General features: G+C 44.8%; 1 protein-coding gene across 6 annotated transcripts in view; it reads right to left on the reverse strand.

Moving 5' to 3' along the window:
* The window catches only part of Tenm2 (teneurin transmembrane protein 2), a 1,226,262-nt gene that overhangs the window by 478,962 nt on the left and 721,785 nt on the right, over positions 1-25,515 (reverse strand).

Raw genomic sequence — 25,515 nt, forward strand, 5'->3', positions numbered from 1 at the left:
TCATCTTCTCTTAGGTGAGCATCAAGGTCTAACTCAGAGAGTGTATAGGAAGCAACTGCCTTCTGCCGAGGTTCCCACACCCTCCAACAGTGAATTAGATTCTTTCCTTGTCTGACATAAAGTAATAACAGGGAGTTGTCACTGTCCCGGGCCACAGAAGATGGGATGGCTTTATTTCTTTTTCTTTTGGAAGCATGTCACAGTCTTCTGTTTAATGATAGAAGAGCAGAGACTGGACCAGTCAGAATATTCTGCCCCCTAGAGGAAGGAAAGGGGAAAGCACAGAGGGTCGGGAGGTATAACCAGTAAAGAGCTGGCTAGGCTTTTATCTGAGTAAGAGACATTCAGGAGAGCTTAGGGCTCTCCTCTCCTTTCCAAACACCCCTAGCTATGCTCCTAGGAGAGTATGCAAGCATAAAGGCAGTTTAAGGAAACCCATGGGGGATAGGGTTGAAGTGTGGTCAGTTACCCTTGTCTGAATATTCATCAGATACACAGGCGAAAGGACAAAGAGTGACAAAGGAAATGAAGCAAAAAATCCTACTCTTCCAAAGAACACAAGGGAACAACTTCCGTCTCCAGGTGGGTGCCCGCCAGCACTTGGCACCTTCGTAAAGTCGCTGTTGTGCCACTGAGCTTGTAGGAATATCCAGCTCATGGCTTTTTCTCAAGGAAGTCTCATGGGGCAACGGATCCCATGCCGTGCCTCCTCCCACACCCATCATCTTGTTGAAAGGGGACTGAATCCCAACCCTGCCCGGCACATCAGAGGTCCCAGGCACATCCCGGCTTGTCCAGCATGGTGCAGTCTACATTCCTGTCCCATATGTCCACACACCCCAGTGACTCACACTCCTCTCTCGCCTGCACCCCCTTCTTCAGTGTCCCTGGGAACTTAATCTTTATCCTCATGACGTTTTATGGCAGCATAAAAAGGCTTGGGACAAACTGCAAGTTTTTTCTAATCACAGTCCTAATAAAAGTTTCCATCTGTGAAACAGGAGTTCTAACAGTGAACAGTGATCATGCTAACATTTATCTAGCTCACAGTAGTGCACACTGACGTGTTCCGAATCCCTTGGCTGGATCGATATCATTGTGTCTTCGCAGCAGCTTCACTGAGACACAGAGCAGTTAAGCAATTGGCTCATTAAGGAACGGCTAGCAAAAGGCACACCTGTAGTTTGAACCCAAGACTCTGAACTTAGTCTCTTAACCTGGAACCAGTGCATGGGATTATATGCTTATAGAACAATTACGTATGTACGCCAAACAGTGAGCTGTCCATAGTAAGTGCAGTATGGGAGACTGACAATCTGGGTGACGATGCAGAAGCTGGGCAGGTTGTAGGGTTTTGTTGTTGTTATTGCTGTTTTCTAGAGTCCAAATTGCACCAACTAAGGTGCTAATGTGACACTAGATGACACCCAAACTGGCTGATATGAGGAGAGTTTAATAAGGGAATTATTTAGAGATGTGGTCAGGGTTTAGGCAGCCAGAGGGATGCTGCGATGCGTTAAGATTAGCAAAAGTGAGAAGCAGGCACCACCACCAAATCTTCTGTGGGCTACACAATCAAAGGAATCTGGAAAGAGAAGCTGGAAAGTGAGGCTATCTGGGAACGCTCTGGAGCTAAGTGTTAAGTTCAGAGAAACAGCCGACTTGGGGATCCGTAGCTCTGCTTCCCTTCACCCCACCCTCTGTTCTTTCCATGACTTCTGACCTCTTCCCTGTGAATAGACCCTGTTGGTATCCATAGGACAAAGGCATCAGATAACCCACCCATGTGGCAGCTTTTTCGGTACCTTGGGGGTCTGGGCAATGTGAAAGACAGACAGACACAGCGCAGTGCAGTCTCTGTCAGGGTAAACTGGGGCAAGCCTCACCCTCCCTGGGACTCAATTTCTTCATCATTATAATAAGACAATTAGACCACATGTAATTTACACTGCCTTCCAGCTCTGACATTTTAAAGTTTTATGAATCCAACCTCCATCTACTTCCCAAGAGATCTTCAGAATAACTTCAAAAAAAGAAAAAAGTCTGAGAAGCAGCCCCCCCCCCCACACACATATGGTGTACCTTGCCATGTGTGTTGGTGAATGTTGGAGGACTAACTATGGTTAATGTAGGGGGAATTTGCCCATGTGACAGGTAACAACCCCAGGGCACACTGTTAAATGGTTCAAAGATGATGCTAGAGAATGAGAAAATGGTCCCAGCAAAGACTTTACCGTAAGCTCGGTTGCCCTCCCTTTTTATGATGGAAAGCAAAGGGCACAGAGGAAAGTGGGCACCGCAGCATCCCTGGAAAACCCAAACAAAGATGTGTCATGGGTTTTCACAGGTGTCTGTGTGAGGGCAATCCACAGGCCATCTCTGCACTTGAGCCAGTGGTCACATGCTGCTGGTCAGTGAACATGTATGTCTGGCATATGGCCTTGTCTGGGGACAGCTGGCAGAGAGAGTGGGAAGAGGGAGTCATGTGGGGCTTGTCTAAGTAGCCTTGACAACGTGCTCCTTGGTGCTCGATGAACTGGTGCTAGTCTTAAGGTTTCCTGCTGAGACTCTTGAGAGAATACTACGTATGTCCAGACAGACAGAGACACTGGCAAGAGACGAGGGCAGCTGTCCTCTCCAGCTTCCAGGAACATATTTATTCCCCAGAGGCAGAAGCAACTCAAGCATGGGGTCTGGAAAAGCTGTTGGGATGGTTCAGAGGTGGTTTCTGCTTTGCCTGCTGACTCCTCCTATCCGTTCTAGTTAAACAAATGTAAATGAAGTAAGAGAACCCTCCTTTTATGATCTAGAGACCCATGGGAGGGTGTCTAGGTATTAGCCAGTGACCAGATCTATAGATGATTTCTCTCCTCAAATGAGAGGATACTATGGCAAACTTCTAGATCCTATAGGCGACTGAAGTATATGTGCATGAATGTGGTGGGGGGGGTTGGTTAGTGAAAGAGAGGTGGTACGACTCTAATAGAATTTACTCTGTTACAAACATACCTAATACAGCAAGAAAAAATGAAGTAGGAAAACAGAAATCAATGTCATATACATATATAGGGTTATAAGAACATATTATAGATATATATAATATATGTTATATGGTTAATTATATGGAACACATTTTTATCTTTTGGGGACCCTATTTGTGGGAGTTTTATGTGTGCTAATGGAAATATATGATTGACTTTGCCATCAACTCTAGCTACATGTTCAAATATTTTAAATGTAAGGAAAAAGGAAGCAAGAAGAAAAATCCAGAGACTCAGTACTCTCAAGTACATGCTCATGATCTCGTAACATAGAAACTTCTGTGTATAAGGAGTGGACTCTCACATTTCATATACCAGAAAACAAAACCTTGCAGCATGGAATAGGCAACTGTCAAATACTTACTGATTATATGCAATTACATGATATGCATCGCTATACAGCTTTGAACGAGTCCCCTACTGCTAGTACCTTTATTAGCAGCACGTGGACCTACTAATAACAGTGACACCCACCAAACAGGTGGTAGATGATCCAAGCAGATTAGTCACACGGCATAACTAAAAGTACTTTGCAAAACATAAGCTGTTCTGAGACACAAGGGGTTGTTATTACTCCATCAAAGGTGACATGACAGCAGCCTTCCGTGGGAAGGCAAATGGCTTGCCCGGAGAGTTCTCAGCCAAGCTGGCACCTGCACCAGGAGATACCAGGAGTTTCTTAAAAACCTGTTCATTGTAATGAGTATCAGTTGCGAGAAGCTGGAAGAACTCCTATTTTGGGAGAAAAAGTCTCGCTAATAGAATGGATCATTCTTCTCACTTCCTTTTCGCTTATATTAAAAATATTTTAACACGGAGCTACAGATAAGGGCAGAGCCAACCGCACACTTCTGCTGGTACACAGAGAACTCCCACAACAGGTCCCTAGAGGATGGGAAATGTGTGACAGATGTACACGTGGAAACTTGAAATCAAACACTTTGGCAATCGACTCAGGATGCTTGACTTAACAGATGTTTACAGTTAATAAATCCCATTTTATATCTATTTTCACAGAATATTTTTCTGCTAATATCCCTGGCAGCCCTCATGAAGGAAACAGACAAGATTCGGATCAACAGCATGATAGGAATGAGAAACGACAGTCGCTGACAAGAATTCTTGACGACAGAACCAGAACTGTAGAACAAAACCAAGTAGTTGTACTGCCAAGCCCCCACCTTTCCCTGCACACCTGCCAAAGGGTTAAAACAAATACTCCAAGCACTCTGCCAATTAGGAGGGGCCCCGGTGAAGCCCCATCTGCATGCCCATCCTTCCTCTTTATCCAGGGACTGCAACTCCTCCTTCCCATGGAGACAACTCACAGACTGAGGTGAGATATTGATGAGTCTCCATGAGAGGCAGCCTGGCTAACAACAACTGTGCCAGCTACAGGAACAGTCACAGAGGTTGGCTTGCTATCTACAGGAGCTGGAAAAGGAGGTGGGACACACACACGCACACACGCACACACCACCACCACCACCACCACCACCACCACCACCACCACCACCACCACCACCACCACCACCACCACCAGCAGCAGCAGCAGCAGCAGCAGCAGCAGCAGCAGCAGCCTCAGTCTGACACCGCTGAGGCCTTCTCCAGTTGGTAAGGAAAAACAAAATAGGTAAAAATGTGCCTTCCTTCTCATCCCTTTCTGCTCCCTTCCCTGTAGACAGGCTCAGCGTGAGGTTCCTGAGGAGTTAGTTGCAGGAGGATGCCTCCCCCGCTGGCAGCCAAATGCCAGCCGAGCACCCTGCCCATGTAATGTGTCTGACATTTCTGCCTCTCTCTGGGTTAACATTCTTTGACATAGACTTTCTAAAATTTCACTTTAAAAATGTTTGCGTGTGTGTGTGTGTGTGTGTGTGTGTGTGTGTGTGTGCGTGTGTGTGTATGTGCACACGCACGCACGCACACACGCACGCACACACATACACACAGGCACACACACAATTTCTGCTGTTTCACAGCACTGCCATGTACATTTAATTTTTTTTTAAAGAATTCTCTTAGTTGCTGACACATCTCTGCTTTGGCATTCCCACTTAAGCAGAAGTAATTGGTTTCAGAAGGCTGAAAACCCCTGTTTGAAACCATGTGCACATTGCTGTTGATGGATGCCAGAAAATGTTCAAATATCATCTTCCCTCAAGTAAAACAAGCGTTGAAATCCAGAAGGAGGAAGTATGATTGGCAGCCTGGCATACTTCCATTTTAACTACCTGTCGTCAAATTATTTTAAAAGCACCTATCTATGAGAAGGGATCCTTTGTCCTTCCTGGCCAGTCACCTTTTAGAGGGTTCAACTCTGAAAGGAAGCCTTCCTCCTTTCCTGCGTTAGGAAGCATTTTTGTTTTGTTTTTGTTTTATTTTCTAACATTTCGAGGGCCAAAAAGAGGACCAGCCTCTGATGCAGAAGAGGAAAAATAGCTCTTATCCAGGAGAGAGGTGTGGTAGCCTATGCAGCCAGAAACAGTTTTGCTGACAAATTACCCACCTCGTGATGATTGTGGATATTTTCAGTTAAAACAGAAGGGGTGGCATTAACATGTCAAACAAAGAAGATCTGAGCAAGTAATAGTGAACCTGAACTCTAGCTGGTGTAAAGAGGGCAATGAGATGGTTGTGTATGGGTACAGCACTAAGGTTGCTGGGAACTGATTCAGGAAACACCCCTGCCTGTGTCCCATCACAGTTTTCATACGTCAAGCAGCAACTAATGTATCACTGTTATTGGGTTCTTCAAAGAGCCCACCGGGAATCTCAGCATTTCTCAGTGACATCTGCTTACAGGCAATAGAGCTGTGCAGTTGGGCTTGCAGACCCAGAGACTAGGTTACACAGGTTCAAATGCCAGGTTGGTCACATAGTAAATTATTCTTACACAAGTGCCTTCACTTCCTGTATCTCAGAGTCTTCCTCCATCATATGAGATACCATTACAAGCTGGACCTCCTTGAAGGCCTGTATCAATACGCACCAATCCAATTGGATGGAGAACTGCTTTTTGACAATAAAAAGTATTAATACCCAGCCCTTCTGATTACTCTCTGCACAAGGGAAGCTCAATCCCATTCTATTCTTGGCTACTATGGCTGTCACACTTTTCTTCTCTCTACTGGGCCCAAATTAAGCTCCCTGTACTTTTTATCAACTTGCCCCATCTATTAGGAAGCCCAGGGCCAGGATAAGTCTCATTTCTCATCTTCTGACAGTCCGTCACAATATTTGAGACAGCTGTAGTATATCCTCAAGTCGTCTCAACGCCAAACCTTTTTAGTTTTTAGCAACTTCTCCTTGGATGGCAACTTTCCCAGACTTCTCCCCCCACCCCCCATCTTTATCACCTTTCTTTGGATGCATTCAGATCTGTCGGCTTCCTTAAACTGTAGAGTCTTAAATAGAAGAGAATTTCTGGGTGTGGTTGAAGAAGGAGGAAACTTTAAAGACACTATTTTTTTTTTTTGCCCAGAAACACAATTACATTAATCATAGGCACCACATAGACACTACTGGTACTATCAGAGTGCATACTCAAATATATATTCACCCACCCTCCTTCCCATAATGTGATTCGTAGATGCTTACAGAAATGAATGAGTTTTCTCTTGCTGTTTTCCCAACAGTATTATGAAGGGCACTTTCTTATGCAGAGCCTCACATAACTGAAGTTCTTGGAAGCTCATCTCATGGTGGGATGTATATCTGGAGGGAAGTTTGCAATTGATTTAAATGACCAGTCATCTTAGGTAAAGAGCCTTGTAGAGTTTAAGTGACTTACTCAACTGTAACTACAGGTGAAACTGAGACTTACGCTAACTAGGAAGCAGAGGATGTTCTAGTCCTTCTTGCTTATAATTCTCTTCAAAAGAGATTTGTCAGAGGTTGAGGTCATAGTCCAGTGGGTGAAGTAGGTGGTTAACCATTTCACAAGCATGAGGACTGAGTTAGACCCCTAGCATATTCATGCTTGCACACACAGCCAAGGCCAAGCATGATAGAATACACTTACAGTCTCTATACTAGGGATACAGACAAGAGGATCCTTGTAGCTCACTGGCTGGTCAGCCCAACAAATCAGTGAACTCCAGGCTTATGGGATATAATACTAGATAGCCTTTTTTATAAAATCATGGGTGGAAGAACATGGTGACCAGGGTTGTCCTGTGACCTCTACATGCACAGACACACCTGTGTAAGTATATCCATCCATGCACATGAAACATGAAACAAACACAGACCTATCTGTAGCGATAAGAAGTCAGTACTACTGATTGGCTGTGTCCTGTGAAATGTACCTCTGTATAGGTATAGTTAGGAATACATGGTAAGCCCAGACGTGCTTTAAGTTAAACAGACAATACTGTTATTGTATTATTATTTTCAAAGGCTAGAATATTGGAACATTTCCCATCCAGAGAAATGAAAACCGTTTGAGCAGGTATCACATGGTACCTCTACTGATATATTGTTTTTAATTTTTCAGTTAATGATCTTTAAGTTTCAAAAAAGAAGGTGTTCCAGGAGCTATCAGAGAAGGGTGTGTTAGTCTTTTGGAAGGCAGTTGACGGCAGACTTCTTAGGGTGCAAGCATCCTCTCAGTGTCATACACATCCTTGTGTCTGTGTTTTATGCGCGATGACAGCTGACCCTGGGATAGGAAGCTTCTCTGTAAACCCTTCCCGGATGCACTGCCTGGCAAGTCGAAGGGGGTTCTTCACAAATCTCACTCTGAAAGAAGTTCAAAAATCTGCTTCCTACTTGCTTGACAAAGATAATGTGCAACTAAATATAAGCTCTGTGTGTGTGTGTGTGTGTGTGTGTGTGTGTGTTTGTGTGTGTGTGTGTGTGTGTGTCTTAAAAATAGTGGGGAATGCTACTTCTCATCTCTGAATCTGGAAGCAGTTGTAGCTAAAATAAAAATAACAACAGACAACCCCAAGCAGGGAAGAGGATGCAAAGCCAACCTTGCATCTCTTGGTTTGGTCTAAGAAGGCATTTCCCTGACCTTCTCTGCTAAATGTGACCTCTCCTGTTCCTCATCCGTTCTTGCTTAATTCTCACAGTCCTTGGTACCTCACACTTTAGTGATTCTGTGTACACACGTCCTCTCCCTCACTGGATCATAAACTCCCGTGGGATGAGGGTGAATTATGCTGTTCTCTGCCACCCATGCCATCTTGTAGTGGGACAACCTCTAGTTACTTCTCTCAGTGTCTCTCTGGCTTTGCTCTCTAATCTTTTATCCACACGACTGGCAAATGATTTCTTACCAACAAGTCTGGTCATTATATCTTCTCCTCACTGATGTCTGTTTCCAGGGAGGTGTCTCTGGGGTGCATACTCATTCAGATGGCCCACAGAACCCAAGAGAGTCGAATCCCTTCCTTCCCTGTTACCATTCCTGCTCTTGGTCTCTGCCCTAGTGACACTCTCCTTGGAGAACCTGGGACATACGTAGTGAGCATGGATTCTTTCCCCTCCCTCCTCACCCTACCTTGTGGCTTCTTCCTATTAATCAGTTCATTCCTGCAGCCACTCCCGATAACGTATTCGAGTCATGCTCTCCTGATGCAGTGGTCTTATGCTATAAATTTTCTTCAAGACCTTCCCACAGCACATATTCTGATACACTGGCAGAATTTGATATAACTGCTCCAGGATACTGTTAAGCCCTAAATTCTCAGAAATCTTCTCTAAACAGGCAGGCTACTAAAGGAGGCATTCCACTCCATCTTGGAGATCAAGTATCAGTCCAGACAGATTTCTGGAGATGGGTGGGAAAGTATCTAAATGCTGAATCAGCTATCAACATCATTTTTATTAAAAAAAATGCCTGGGGCTGGAATGTGTACTTTAATGGCATATACTAGCTTCTTTGGTTAATGAGTTTAATATTCAAAAGGGCTCCCATAAGACCAGAGAGAGGATCAAAGTGGGGGTGAATTACTCAGTGTGTTTTGGAAGTCCCGTGCACCTCCCTGATTAACTGCCTCTGTGGTAGAAAAGTCACTGCAACAAAAATGTCACTACAAATGCACCGCGAACAGAATCACAATCTTAGAACCCAGCCCTCAGCTTTAGAAGACTCTGGCTCTAAAGAAGGGACCGTGGACAGAACAATGTTGATAACTACTATGGCCACAAACTACAAAGCACACTGGAAGCCCAGGAGAAAGCCATCAAGACAAGCCTGCTGATTGGGCGCCTTTACCTGTGAGTGTAGGGAGAACTCTCATGTCCTCTGTGAACTGACCTGCTGGGGCTGCAGTTGAAGCACGCAGGGCACAGCTTCCCATTTTCCTGGAGCCATTTGGAAAAAGGCAGCTGAAAAGTTGGACTACTCTGGACCAGGCCCTCCACTGAAGGCTGTCTACCCAGTGCCTCCATTAATCCTACTTGTTCTGTGGCCCATTCTTTCCTTTGTTAGCATCCTCCAGGAAGTCAGTTAACATGCCCCAGACAACATGAACCATCGTGCCCTTTACCCTCCTGGACTTTTCATCTTGAAATAGCACCTCCTTTGCTACTGACAGAGTCCAAGTCGCCTGGCCAAAGTGCGGAAAGATTATTTCTCTTTTTTGTCAAGTGGGCAATACAGCTGGAAATGAAGCCATTTGAGATCCCAAATGCCTGCCCAACTCTCGTCCATCACTCAAAGGAGGGACTCCCATCAGCCATATGATATGCACCATTTATGAGACTTCAGGTGAAGAGCAGAGATACTCATTCAAAAATACGGATTTCAAATGCCAGTGTGTAGCCAGCTACTGACTTCATTGTGCCTCCCACTGTTCCCATGGTGACCTCACAGATGTGGGTCACGGGACTTGGTATTGAATTCACAAAACTCCTCAGCCCATTACAAACCCTTCTCTTTCCTTTGAACCGTATTCCCTTATGTTCACCTTGGTATGGATATTGGAACATTCTTTTATTTTCCAACCTACTAAAGTAAGTCTTTAAAAGGCAGGGACCACATTATGTTTGCCCCTCCATTCTCATTGCTCCTTAGAATAATACTATATATTCATTGTACTAAATGATGTGAAAATGATTTTCACTTCTGTCTAAGTTTCTCTATTACTACGGCGAGAAGGATTCTGCATTATTCTAATGGTTATATCCTAACACCTCTATTATCATGTTTGAATTCTTTTAACATCACACACACACACACACACACACACACACACACACACACACACACACCCCAGTAAGTGTTCTTAGTGAAAATACAGTGGTTTTACAGAAAGATTTATGGTAGATAAATTTTGTATATAGTTTGTATATCCTTTAATTTTCCCAGAATATGTGTCAAGGAAGTTTGACAGAATTGGAAAAGCTTTCAATATGTACCATAAAATGATGTAAGCAAGCAAAGTTTGATACACTTTTCTTATCAATCAAGTAAGTTCGGAAAAGGAAGTCCAAGATTGACCAATGGAAATATTTTTCGTTTGACTATAGGCAGGTGAAGGATACAAACATCTAGTTTCTCAGAAGCAGTAGTGGTGTTGGCCAGCAAGCTTTAGAGTGCATGGGGTAGGCTGCGTGGACCCCGAAAGGTAAAACTTGGTTTATTCTAGAAGTGCTTTGGGAAGGAAGATCATATGACTAAAGATTTGTGACAATCTGGAGGTAACAAGAGTTAACTCAAGAGGCTTCCTGAGGAATCGTGCTAGGAAACGCTGAAGGGCAGACAGAAGGAACTGAGTTTACACGTAGGCTGTCACTTAGAGGAAGACAACAGAACAAGAGCAGGAAGATACACAAACTTATTAAAAAAATATCCCAGAACAAAGATCACTTGCTGTTTTCTAAGAGTTCTCGAAATGCCTGGGCAAAGGCATCATTGGCTGTGCCGATGGTGAAGACCAAATTCATAGCAAGCAATAGAAAAGTGAATTCAGTTCTCATAGAAGAGACAGCCCCTCACCTTTCCACCAGAAGTGACTCTGAAAAGACTCAGTGCTACTGAAACTTGACAAAAGCATCCATAGTTCCGTTGCCTGCAAATTTGAAGTGTTACAGTCCAGAGGCATATCTTTAAGGAAGTAAGAGGGGAACGTAAATAGATTCTTAGAATAGAAATGGCTCTTTCGGGATAAGTTAATGGAAGATACATTATCACTAAGTTGGGCAGGGCAAGTGAGGAGCTGATATATTAGGTTACCCAGGCTTGATAGGGAAATTGCCAATCTTTATGAGAGATTTACAGAGTTTTGTCAAAAGGACATGGGAGAAAAGACTTTCTGTTTGCAAACGTGTCTATTTCTCTCCCTTCCCCCGCTCGTCCCCCTAACCTGTTATCGGGAAATATTATTTGCACCCCTGTAAATTCTCCTCCCCTACTTTGATTTGAGAAGGTCCTGGTTTTATTTATGCTCGGCCATGCTAGTTTCCCCTCCCTTTTTTTAATGCAAGCTGAACATCAGCCCATCTCCTTCTGCCCCAACGGATGTACACATCGTCGCGGGATAGCTTCTACTTCTTTTCCTTTAAACATGGTTTTTATTTTTGAAATTATAATGCTATTATCTCATTTCCTCTTTCCTTTCTCTCCTTTCAACTACTCTCCCATCCGCACTGCCCTTGTCCTCTTTCAAACCCGTGGCCTATTTTATCCTTACTTCTTATTACATGCATATACATAGAAGTCCCACACTGCCTGAAAGATACATTTAATTACTATGATCCAACTGAAGAGTGTTAGCAAAAATTAAAATTTCAAAATTTCAGAAAAGGAGTAAGGGATTTACGCAATGATACGGGTGCACCTGCAGACCATCATGCTGAGTGCAATAATAATTCCATGGACAAACATTTTTCAGGAAAGCATGCATGTACAGAGACATACAAACCTGACCAGTGGTGTTCCTAGGCACCAGAGATTATTAGCAAGAAGATGGCAGGAACTCTCTGGATGGAAAACGTTGATGGTTACACAACATTTTAGATTTGCAAAAACATCAAGCAAAACAAAACAAAAAATAATGAAAAAAATCCCAACACGCCCCCCGCAAAAAAAAAAAAAACTAATAGAAAGGTTCACTTGTCATTTGTGAATCATACGCCACAAAAGCACTTTTCAAAAGTCCATTAGTATGCCAAGGGAGAGCCTGGTAGCAAGAAATACCCCTGTACTTGACACTGTAAGAAGGTATGGGGGAGGCCAGTGATGGAGCTCTCCTTGGAAGCCGTGCCCCCAGGTGTTGGCTTCTTGGGGCAGTGGTGGCACAGCTCGAGTACTCAGAGGCTCTTAGGAATGTCTTGTTGCTTCTGTAGGCTTGGCATTATGCCAGCAGTGTAGAGGATGACGCTTGCCCCAATGCCATAGGGTAATGCTGGTCAGAAGACCAGACCACCACCACCCCTAGGCCACGCTATGAGCTGCCACTGGGATGATGATGTCAAAAAAAGAGGAACTGTTACTCTTTGAAGCCACGCCTTCTAGTCTGTGTTCGCATATTCCTGTCAGTGTGATTATTAAGGAACAGTCGGTAAGTGTGCTACGAACGTCTAATGAGCCCTTGGGTCGAGAATCTATACTGCAGGCTGGTTGGTTTCTTCCTCTCTGGCTAGTTTCCACCAGATAGGAGATGCTGACACATGACGCTCAGTGTTCCATGGAGACACAAAGGCACCTGGGAGACCACCAGACAGACAGGCAGACAGATAGACAGGCAGACACACACAGGAGTTCCAATAAAAGGGAAATAATTGACGTATTAAAATGTATAGGAGGATACTAAATCTAGGGGGACACTAAACCTATCTCACTTTTTAAGACAGAGAGAGCCCAATGCCCACAACACATCAATTAAAACCCATGGTTTCCATGAAGCTGTCAGCGGCAGAGTGGCTGCCAGAAATCCCCCTTCTCCACGGGTGTCCCAAAATGAGTACCTGGGGGCACCCAGAGCTATTAATAGGTGGATGGAATGATATAAAATGTCACTGTGCACCTTTCCAAATAAAAACGTGTCCAGACTCCTCCAGAAGGGAAATGGCCCCAAAGTACTTTAAAAAAAATTATTGCATTTTCCTTTTTCTGAACTCCGACTACATTTTATAAAGGAAGCTTGTCACTTCCAAGGTGTCTGGCTTCTCTCACTTCAGTTCTGCAGAGTCCTGTAACTCACAGATGGCTAGGGGGGCCTTTTCGCTTCATTCTTTATGTGACCCAGGCTAAAGAGGCATTGTTCCTCTTTCTGCAAGGGCTGCATGTGGGGACAAGGTGTTGATTGTCAATGTGACTAGAGGAGAGGAAGGATGGTGATCCCCTGGCACATTTTCTGTGACTGCTGATGTCTGAGTCAGGTAGGGAGGAGAAACAGGGGACCCTGCTTTCCTGAGAGCTCACCGGGGTGCAGTTAGAATCCCCACGGATTTCCTAGCTGGAGTTCAGAATAATCACTGATTCTAGTATGCTGATTTCCTAATCACCCTGAAAAAAACAGACTGCATCTCTCAGAGAGGATAAGGTTTAGTTCTTTGCTGATTTCTACAATTTAACCTTGAGATTCAGAAGCCGAGTGAGTAGGGACAAGTCACTTAAGGGCTGTAGACACATGCCCCTCCAATTATCGAAGGACAGGCTGCAGCATAAAGCTCATTGGAGCACATGTCCAGTTTTTAAATTCCTGGATTGTATCAATGAGGTAAGAAAGCTGCCCCTGGAACTGACTCAAAAATGTTCTCAGTGTGGGTCAAGGTCAGTCGTCATAATTTCACCGGAGGCGGAGTCAGAGATCCCTTGCCTTTGTAACAGTAAATGCTTCTCTACTTCCCTCTAACCGAACTCTGGGCTTATGGTCTCTCTGATTTAACGTTATTACTCTTTTGTCTTGTCAATAAGAACATAATAGTGTCCTTAAAAAAAAATGACAGCTTTTCCCCCCCTCTCTTTGAGGTTTATTTCAGACAGTTTTCTTTCTTCCTAATGAGGCTGATCCACGTTTGTGGCTCCTTATTGTCTTCTTTTAATGGGAAGGTTTTCAAACATGGAGAAGAAAGAGAAAGGACTGCTCCGCTTTATGTATTTATTTCTTGCTAGCCCCTCTTGTCAGTTCGCAGTCACCTTAAACATCCCTGTCTAAATCTCTGGAATTCTCTCTGGAATGTAGAGCATTCTGAAGATAAGGTAGCTTTTTTTTTTTTTTTTAACAAGATCCTGCCCACATGGTCCCTCCATTAGAAGCCCTCTGGCCCCATGTTTTCCTTCTCAAACCATAGGTGCCGGACAGCTTCGAAGCATTTTCATCAGGTCTCATGCAGGGCGACATTATGCATTAACTGGCATATTGGAACTACCACTGAGGCACCATTAGTCCACAATTATTGGACTTTTAAACTCCAGCTCCAGCTAGCCCTCTCCAAGTGTGCTCCACACCTTTTACCGAACGGAAGAGCCTGTGGCCATGAAGTTGTTTCCCTTTCTGTTGAGACGAATGCAAAGATTCAAATTGCTCAAGAAGGGCTTTGAATGTGTGTGCTGTGTGCATGTAAGCATGTGCATGTGTGTGTGTGTGTGTGTTGTCTATATGTGCCTCTGTGTGTGTGTGTGTTGTCTATATGTGCCTCTGTGTGTGTGTGTGTGTGTGTGTGTGTGTGGTGTGTCTGCGAGAATCTGCTTGCACATGTGTGTATGCATAGACACGCATGTATATATGTATATATATCCTCAGGATCCAGGTAAGGTCTGTAGAGAAAAAGAACCAATGCTCAGATCTGTAACTACCAGGCCCTGTAACCCAAGGCTACCTTCCTCTCTTCTCAATTGGTTCTTCCTCCCCAGGCCACTCAACAAACCTCTCCTAGAATTATACTTGATTTGAAAACTATGACGGAGTCCCTGTGTGTAGAGCATGAAGCAATACAGTGAGAACAAATGATCTCTTACCCGGTAAAGAACCTTAAAATGCAAGAAAAAGTAGTTTTACGTCCAGCTCTCTGAATTTAATCTTTTTGATTTTTTTTGTCTTTTTGAATTTTTTTCTTTCTGGTATTGTGGGCTAAATAACTTGTAGGATATTGAGTCTAATTCTATACCAGGCACCATAGAAGTAAAAATGATGGTTAAGAGACAGTGGGTAAATGGCTTGAATGGAAAGGGGGGGATTTTTGAAAAAATATGGAAATCACATGGGGGTAAAATTGAGATTATAACGAGCTTCGGTAATGCTGTATTAACAAGACATAAGCCCAAATAAAATTATTTGGGGTTCTTGAGGCACCCCCGCAGTTTTATTTTCTAAGGGTATAGATGCCTGTGATCATGTATGACCTGAAAAGGTTAAATTGGAAATTTCATAAATAATCAATTCTAAGTTTTAACTTGTATGCCATTCTGAGTCAAATGTCAGGGCAGCCAGTGCATACTTCCTGGGACAGGAGCTGTCCATTTATCTAAGTGTCTCCTCACTGTGAGGCTTAGAATATAGCCACTAATAAAGGGTAACATATGGTAGACAAATTGGAATATATATTCTTGCATATGTCCTATGGTAATAATCTTCAAGACATGGTCAGAGGATGGACATTGAACAAAAGGGGGTGGGGGCTGAACAGGACCAGTGCTTGGATCCTGGGTGGGGTGGTTCTCTGAGGCTATGGCCTCTCACTGGTCTTTCATTCAACAAAGACACTGAACGCAGTTACAGGATACACGAAAGCTAGGGCTCTGTTCATTCATGGGCTCAGCATAGGCTGTTAAAATTTTAACAGCTACTGAATGAATGAGGGCATGCTAGCTTAATTTCTTTTTAAAAGTGATATGTCGTATAAGTGATATAAGACAGTGACTCAAGACAGTGACAAGAAATTATATCTGTTTCTTCCTCCTCCTCCTCCTCCTCCTCCTCCTCCTCCTTCTCCTCCTCTTCCCAAAGGAATGTTTATGTTTTAAAAATGGTCAGTTGAAGGCAGTAGGTTCATCTAGAAAGGAAAGATGACATGTGACAGAGCACAAGCTCTGGAAATTTAAATCTATGTGTCCTCTGAATAAGGCATGAGGGCTGACACAACACCACTCCTCAGAGAGGACCCATTATCCCCAACAAACAATAAGTGACAGTGTGTAAGCCTAAAGCAGTCTGGTGATTTCTGCAAGCATTCCTTTTGGGGATCAATAATTGCACCTTACCTCCTAATTTCTCCCCCTTCCCCACATTCTCCTCTATAGCCATTCAGTAAAATTCTTTAAAATGCTTATTGTTTTAAAATTATGTATATGCCAGTGTATGGGGTGGGTATGGATGTTCATACAGGTGTCCACAGAGCCTAGAAGAGGATGGTGGGTCCTCTGAAGCTTGAGTTACAACTGACTGTGAGTCACCTGACGTAGGTGCTGGGAATCAAACTCCTGTCTTCTTCAAGAGCAGTGGATGTCCTTAACCACTGAGCCATCTTCTCAGCTCTTCAGTAAAGATACTTTTTGAATATTTAATCTAACAGGCTCAGTTGAAACGTGATAAAGAAAAGTGGGTCTGCAACACATGACCCCGGCCCCAGAGGGTCTTACTTTTGACAGGAAGGAAGTTTAAAGAAGTTTCAGTTAAAAAAGAAAGATGGAGTCTATGGCTAGAGCCCGATGGGGGAGGCACTCTGGGGGCTGAGGAGGGCAAAGAGGAACACAGGGATCACCAAGACAGAAGCAAACAAAGCAAACAAAACTAGGTTCGGGGTACATTTTCTTAGTAGGAGAGAATATTGATTGTCCTAAGCCTCAGTGATTCAGAACAAAGCACAGAGAGCCAACTTGTGGTCGTAGTGTGTCAGGTTTTCTCATGGGTTCCTATCCCCAGTAACTGAGGCTATCCCAGTTGTGTTTGCACAGGTGAGATAGAGATCAAGAAGGGTGTGGGGTAGAAAGAACTGAGAGAGAGGAATGGCGTTGTTTTTCAAAGACTGGCTGAGCTGAGGTACAAAGCTACCAGGAATAGCAATGGGGGAAATGCTAGCCAAAGGAGAATTGAAGTTATATAGAAGGGGAGATTGAAGGGAAGTAGAGTCAACAAAATGTCAATTGACTGCACAATCCAGGAGCAGACAGGAGAAGCATTCTATCAGCTGTGGATGTGCAAGGTTTCCCAAGTTCTGTTCAGTGTACGTCCGGGGCTGCTTGCTGTCTTAGGCTGAAATGCAAATGCTCTTGAATTTCCCGAGATCACAATTTTATTTGGGCAAGTTTCTGCATTTGTGTTTCCATAACCCGATGTGACTGGGTAAATGAAGAGAAGGCAGTAACCGGAAAGGCAAAGACATATAGATTTGGAAAGTCATTGTCGATTCTGAGAGGTGATTTCTTGGGTAAAGGGGCGGTAAATGGAAATAGGAAGAACATATGCAAATCCAAACAAAGACTGCGGGCGAGCGAATGAGCGACAGCTCACTTCCGTGCAGTGAGCAAGCTGGCAGGCTTCTAGACCAGCACAACTCACTAATGAAACATCCCAGAAACCCCCGCATCTGCTAATTATCCTAAGAATTTTATTTTAGTAGCATCTGTAGCCAGTTCTTACGCGGAGGAACAACTATTTCCAGAAGATAACAAGGGAAGACAAGGGCTGCCAATAATTAGTTATCACACATTACTGGGAGACTGCGCTGAGTATGGGGTGGGGCATCGGGGGGGGGGGGAACCTTCCACAAGTTTCTGCTGGGCTAATCTGCCACTCGAGATAATGTCTCAACTAAATGCTTGGAACAGAAGTGAGGAAGAGACATTACCAGAAAAGGGTGAGAAGCAGTCCTTTGGAGGTTGCCACAGCACTGTACACTGAGCTTGGGAGCAATGAGGTACGTAAGGTTTAACTTCTTGGTGGTTTTCTCTTGCCTTGATGAGCATATTCCCATAATAGTCCATGATTCACTACTGTAATGAAATACCTGAGGCAGCTTAACTTTCTAAATAATAATAATAAGAAAAGAACTGCCTCTGTCTGCTGAGGACTGTGGTAGGAATGCATGAGTGTAAGAGTCTGCCTACTCATCGGGAGACATGGTGGAGAGAGCCACCATCACAGAGGATCGTCAACCCACTCTAATGCTGCTCATCTTGAAATATCCCCCACTGCGATGTGAACCCATTGTGGCATCCCTTCCTAGTGAACGGTGGTGACTTCTTTAGCCTCAGCATGTCAGAACACTCAAGTGTTTGGAGATAGGGTCTTTAGGGAAGTGGCCAAGTTAAAAGGAGGACTTAGGATGGCACCCTAAAACAATAGGAATTTTTACACAAAGACAGAGGTCTTAGGGAAGTAGAAACACAAAGGAGAAGCCGCCCTCTGTGAGCCACCATGAGAAGCCTAAGGGGAATTCAATCCTGGAGAAACCTTGACCTTGGGCTTCCAACTCCCACTCTGTGAAGAGGCAGATTTCAGTTGTTTGAGCTGCTGAACTTATGGAACATTATTGTCTCATCCCTCACAAATGATTCGATCTCTTTAACAAATATTTGCTGAGTTCTCACTGTATGTCAAATCTCTTTAAGACCCGGAGGCTGCCATGAGGAAAACTCCAGACTGTTGGTCCTTCATCGGAGTCAGTGATGCAAGAAGGATAGAAGTACAACTAAATATTTACCAGAAATTACTTAATTAGACTTATGCTAAGTCTTTTAGATATAAGCTTACCAACTGATGGTGTCCGTCCTCTGGGAAGGCAGAGGGTATTGGGAGTCTGTGAAAACTCACCTAGCGGAGCATAAACTCAAGGCTAAGCATGCTTTCTGTTTCAACGGCCTCTCCCACTACACTCTGACCATAGCAAAGCCCTAGAATTTCACAGCCGGAAGTCTCAACCATGCCACCACACAGCCAGATACACAGCAGTGAGGCCCAGCAATCTGTCTTCTGAGTTATGAGCTCACAGTTATCAGGCACTTCCTGGGGCACAAGGCACCCCAGGGATCCACAGCAAACACCAGAAAAGAGCAACAGAGTAGTACGAGGGACAGATGAAGGCCAAGGAGGGAAGGGCTGACTAACAGCAGCAGACGGTGGGCCAAACGCTGCTTCCCTTTGACCTCAGACAGATGAGGTTCAGCTTTGCACCCCATGGAACTGTGCGGAAAACAACCTTATTTGTCAGAGGCAGCTTCATTCCTTTCCCCTGAGGTCTCCCTTTACACATGTTTTATTTTGCCTTATTTCCCTCTGTGTGTATGTATGCACATGTGTGAGAACATACCCATGTATACATGCATGTGTGTATGCATGTATAGGCCAGAGGTCAACTGTGGTTGTTGTGCCTCAGGAGCCATCTACATTGTTTTTGAGGCAGAGTCCCTTTGGGAATGGTAATATCTGTGTGCTAGGACAGACCTCGTGTCCCCAGGCTTTGGGGACCAGACTTTACCAATTAAGTTGTTGCCTTAGTTCTTGTCTTACTTTAACAAAATGGAGAGTTTTATATATGTGTTCTGTATTTACATAACTTCTACTCCTCCAACTCCTCCCAAATTCTCTCCACTCCCTCTCAAATTTATGACTTCTATTGTATTGTCACACACACACACACACACACACACACACACACACACACACACGTATCAGTACAAGCTGCTGAGTTCATCTAGTGTTACTTAGAGTATTCGTGCTTGGAGCTGACCACTTGGGATTAGATTACCTATCAGGGTCCTGGTCCTGGATAAGGATCCGGTTTCCTCCTGTGAGTAGCGGTTAACTGTCTGCAGCTCTCAGCCTGGTGTCGGAGCCTTGTAAGAATGTCCTCAGCCATGCTGGGATGTCAGCTGATATTGTCCAGTTCGGGCACCCAACTGTATTGCTAAGACTTTGCAAACGTGGCTTCCTGTCACAGTCTTATAGATGTATCCGGTAGCCCTGGCTCTTACAATCTTTTTCTGACGTTCCCAGAGCCTCAGCTTTGAATCTTTAGATATAAGCTGAGGGTATTGCAGAAACAAGAAAACCAAAAAGGTACCACGTCATCAGGGATGGAGGTGTCACTAGAGGAAGCTAGTAGGGTATGGATGCTATGAAGGAGAAAATGGGAAAATGTCTGTATGTGTGGGGCTTTAATGGGGAAGGAGACCATTACTGACTGAGAGAGGGAGGGACCGACCACACTAGGGATATTTGAAAAAGCCATAGAGAAACAATATTTTATGTTCACTAAAAATACATATAGAATGTGTGTGTGTGTGTGTGTGTGTGTGTGTGTGTGTGTGTGTGTACCCGCACATGATTTAAATGAAGTTATGCTACTTGGGTGATAATGTTGCCATAGACTATCGAACCAAAACCCTGGTGCCAGGCATGGGAAACCTCTGTTAGAGTTGTTGGTTTGGAGAGTCCAAGAGACCCTTCAGTTGTTATTGTCCTTGTCAGCTTCCTGGTGTTTGAAGGTAAGACCCTACGGCTGAAGACATCACCTACTTCAGACACAGGACTGGGAAGAATCGAGCCGGAACTAACCTGGAAGCCTCCTCCCTCAGGACTAGCACCTGAAGGTGCTATGCAAGCTGACTGTCGGGGAAGAAGAGCAATCAGTAGTTTTACTCAGCCGCAAACCTACAACCTGCAAAAATGACTAGCACGGCCAGACATCCCTACCGCTGCCGTGGTGGCGCTTCTATCTTGGGGGCAACTGACAAACACTCTAGTTGGCCTTAGGACCTGTTCAACAGGAGGAAAGTCATGCCTGCATCTGTAAACAGCCTACTCCTCTAGCTGGTGAGGGCCTGAACCCTAGAGGAGAACATACTACTGCCGCTTTTCCAAACCTGCCCACCCTCTAACTGCATCCTAAACCCACCGAGGAGAACCGCTCCTACTCCTCATCAAACAAGCTTCTCTTCACAGCAGATGGAAACTATCACAGAAGATGACGAACAGTTGAAAGGCAGAGAAGAGCTGACTATGGGGGTGTTCTACCCCAACTGACACAAGCACAATACAGCCCTTGTCTTAATCTTTGTGTCCTGAAGGGATTTAAAGAATCCTCATAGGGCAGGGGGATTTCTCTGCGTCTCTGAAGGCTGCTAGTAGTGTGATTACAGGGGCAGCATCCCAGCAAGACCTGGGAACAAGTCCTGAATCCCTGCAGCCCCAGCCATGGAGTTCTTAATTATAAGGAGTCTGATGCATCATCTGGCTGCCTCCTGCTTGGATGTCTGGACTCCTCAGCATGGTGGGAGACCCCCAGAGGGCCGCATACCCCTCAGGACTGGACCCTCAGCAGGAGCACATTAAATCCTTGTTGAGCTGAAATGAAGGAGAAGATTGCTTGCAACTGGCAGCTTCCCAGCTGGGGTCTCCCTTCCTGGGAAGCACCAGCATGGACCTTCTGAAGCAGCAGACAAACGGTTAAGCTTCTGCCAGAAGACAGATTTGGGGCTCCCCAGCTGGGCCAGTGGCTCCTGTGAGCAGGCACTGCCAGGTAGCCTCTGGCACTCTGTGACAGGCTTGTTCTGATCAGAGGAAGGATGCTTCCCGCCTCCCAGGGAAACTTGTTGACGAGCTGCCTGCCTCTATATGGAGCGCAGAACCAGTGCTGGGGCTCAGATGATCACTTAGGCTCGTCCATTTAAAACGCTTTGACGGACTGGCTCTTGAAACCGGCTATGTACCCAGAGGTTAACTAATGAACTTAAAAATAGGACATGATCGAGAGAGACGGGAGTTGTCTTTTTGGAAGGTAGAAAGATCTGAATCGTAGTCCCCGGTGTGATACAGACTGCTTCGATGGCCTTGGGCGAATCTCATAAACTCAGCTTCATTTTCTCTACCGTCCAGGAGGGAGACTTGTGCTCATGTGCAGACAGGCAGGTCTAAGAGAGAGTTAACTAGCCTCTGTGACAGCTTTCAAATCTTCGTATCAGGAGAAGGAAGACCGTTTAGGTCCCACTAGGATGCCCCCCAACCCTAGGCTGCACATGTAAGATTCACTTCAGGAACTCCTAATGTACCCACCCCACAAAGCTTCCCCATGAATCAACTCAGTCAAGCTGGGTTCTGGAGGCTAATGTCATACCTTCATTAGGGACGAACTTTAAACTTTCAGAGTGGCTTTGCATTATTTTCTCTCGGGTCAGGCAGGATTTGTTGCCCACACCTCATGTACCTCAGCCCAAAGAACCGAGCAATATAGCATTTGCGAGCTGTTTTGCCCAAACAGGAAGTCTTGAGCATATTGTGGTTTTGCCTCCTGAAATTCAGTCAGTGAGCTACAGCTGACCTGTAAATCTGCTCTTATACCTGTCTCAGTTGATAAATACTTCTCACATCAAATCTAATCCATTTTTCTTTCCAGGTAGATTGCTAAGCATTTTAGTCATGAAAGCCTTTGTCTTTAAAAAAAAAATCAACATCTACTTAAAAACAACTGATTAATTTTCTGTATTAATACGGAGGTAAGTTTATGATAATCTATCACAAAGGAAGTTGACATATGGCCCAGTGGGTGAAGTAACTGACTTGAGTTTGGACCCCAAACATTCAGATAAAACCCAGGAGCTGTGGCAAGTACCTGTAACCTCAGCACTGGGGTGGTGGAGACAGGCAGGTCCCAAGGGCTTACTGGCCAGTCAGTCTGGCTGAATATGTGAGTTTCAGGTTCAGTGAGAAAGGGGAAGGGTGATGGGAGAAGACGCTTGACTTGGGATTGTGCCTTCACACATGTCTACACACATGAGCATTCCTGCACCCCTGTGTACACACAAACACACACACACACACACACACACACACACACACACACACGTAAAGAATGTTGAGCTTTTGGTCTGCATGGAGCAGAGCACCATTTCCCCTTGAGTTCTCAAAATACTGAAAACTTCTTGGGTGCCTCTCAAATGTATTCATGTGCAAATTTTAACAGGGAGATATGGGAACCAATGGGAGAGACCTATCATTGTCAATGCTATTCCAACCGGGGCCCTAAGAAAGCAACTATGTCTGCAGGAAGACTTGGAAGTAACTATTTGCTTGTTGTTGGTACTTTTCAGCTTATAAGCAGATACTCAGTTGTTCTACAGGACTTCAGAGAAGAACCAGACACACAGTGAATTTGTCCGCACAGCCCCAACCATTCACACTCGAATATTTAAGGATCCCCTTTGCCTGTCGTTTTCAGTGTTCACCAAAAGAGCCCAAGGCCTCTGACATGGAAACACACCAACTCTGAAGGGTAAAAACTGCGTGTGTTCCATGTGGAGAAAGAATGGCGAGAGGGGAGGAACAAGCGGGGAGGGGGCGGGGCGCAAACAGAACTGATTTTTGGCAGTGAACTCCTCTGTGCAGGATTTTCTGTCCTACGAAAGAGGGCAGTAGGTCGAATTCAGTGTTTAATTGTCCCCGTGTTCTTAAGGGGGACAGTCAGGATCCTGCTAATCATCCCACTTTAATAAATGAGACCACAGGAAAACTGCATAGTCACCCCACATGATGTAGCAAGGGCTTGCTGATGATCTACGGGAGTCATGGAAAAGTGATTATCTGCTTGCTCCAAGAAGGATGTGAACAATCTTTAATCACCCAGGCTGTTAATAATTCTTGTTATTGATACTTATTTAAGATATGCAACCCTTTCGCCTGCTTAACTTTTTTTTTTTTAAGCTACTGATTGCTCACAATCACCTCCTGAAGTGGGTGAATGTTTTCTCGTGGCGTTTTGATAAACAGCCTCCCAAACAAGATGCAGATGCTCTTGTATGAGTGTCAAGGTATTCCTATCGAGGCTCAAAGACGAGGTGAGGGAATCTCGTACTGGGTTACATAACCACCAGGAGGCCGCACGCAGCATCGTGAATGCTATTCTCTGTCTATTCCTCAAAAGGCTGCTTCCATGGGCACTTTTAGTTTGCATGATTTGTCTGCCAGAAGTGCGGCGGAAGTCAAACCAACCCACTCCCCACTCAACTCGGAGTCATTTCCAGCACAGCACCAACCAGAGATTCTGCCGGAATTAGATTCACTCCGGGTCTTCTCGTACTACAGTGTGACTGAAACAACTTGGCCTCCTGAGTGTCTTCTGATGGAAAGCAATGCAAAAACCCGCCAGGCATGACTAAGAAAGGATTATTTACTGCTTTAGTGCACTAGATAAACCCGAAGCTGGTCAAGCTTCTGGGCTAGGGGAGGGCAGTGCCGCTGGTCCCTGCTTTTCTCTGACACTCTCTAAAGTGTCCCTTTCTTGGGGGGGGGGGCTCGCTTTCTCTTTAGTGCATCTTTGCTCACAGCAGCTAAAATGCCTGCAGCAGTTTCTGTTCTCACATCCTGGTACCACAGACTCACGAGCTAATGAATCGTCCTCAGAGGCTGCGGATGGCCCAGCTCAGACAACTGCGCCATGTGGCTTGAAGGACAGAATCAACCCTTAGGGCTCAGCTCCCACTGTGGGCTCCTGTCCTGGATCCTCAGGCATGAATGTTGCAGAGGATGGGGAGAACGAGAAACTAAGACACCTGCCCCTATGTGGGAACGTGCTCTTGTCCTGGATACCAGCAAGCCAATCTGAGGGACCAAATTGAGCAACCACTGGAGTTTGAGAAATTGGAAGAAACGATCTTGCCCTTCCCACCTCCCCCAACCCCGAAAATCATGCCTGTTGTGAAGAATAAAAATCCTATGTTGAGACATTCAAACTAATGGAAAGTTTTTGTCCTTATGTATGAAAAGTGAAAACGTGATATTGCTAATGTGTGAGAAGGCGAGGCTGACTCCATGACAGGCTTTAGGAAACTAGGCCTACAATCTGGGCAAGTCAGTTACTAGAAAAAAAAAAAAAAAAACCAAAAAACCAAAAACCCAGGCTTCAGGCTGCTAGTCAGAAACTTCCCTGCCATCAGAAGCTGCCCCACCAGCTGACCTGAGACAAGGGCAATGGGTCAGCAACAGTGTCTAGACTTTCCCAGCAATAGTTTCCAGGCCCCACATCCTGGTAACATTTCTGGAATGTCTTTAGAGATGGAGCAAGATAAAGGTCACCTACCCCAGAGTTCCCCTAATGTGCTTTAAATCGGACCTGCAAGCTTACTTGGCTGTCTCCATTTTGGAATGGGAGACACCAGCATGCTGGACGTCTGCAGAATAAAACACTCTTTGTGCTTACCTACGATTTGAGTTCCGGGGTATCATTCTTTGGCAAATTATCGATCCTTCCATGCCCACAGTTGCCTTATACATCCCAAGAAAACAAAAACCACAAGAATTAAAACGAAAATAAAAACCGAGGCAACACCTCCCCTCTGGAAGCTCCAGCTTCCCTGTTGGCTTGTGATGCATGGGACATCACATCCCTGGCCTGTTTGTAAATTGTAACGATTGGGCCCTAGCTTCCCCATTCAAAGACAAACAACATTTTCTTGGAAAGTCCAACCATGTCATCTATCTCTGTCAGAAAATCGTCGGTGCACAATAAAGTGAAGTGCCACTACATGTCACTAATGAGAAATTCCCTTGTCCTCCCAACACTTCGAGCTAGGAAACATAGAAAGGGC

This window comes from Rattus norvegicus, chromosome 10 (genome assembly GCF_021556685.1).
Source record: "Rattus norvegicus strain SHRSP/BbbUtx chromosome 10, alternate assembly SHRSP_T2T, whole genome shotgun sequence".
NCBI classification, from domain to species: domain Eukaryota; kingdom Metazoa; phylum Chordata; class Mammalia; order Rodentia; family Muridae; genus Rattus; species Rattus norvegicus.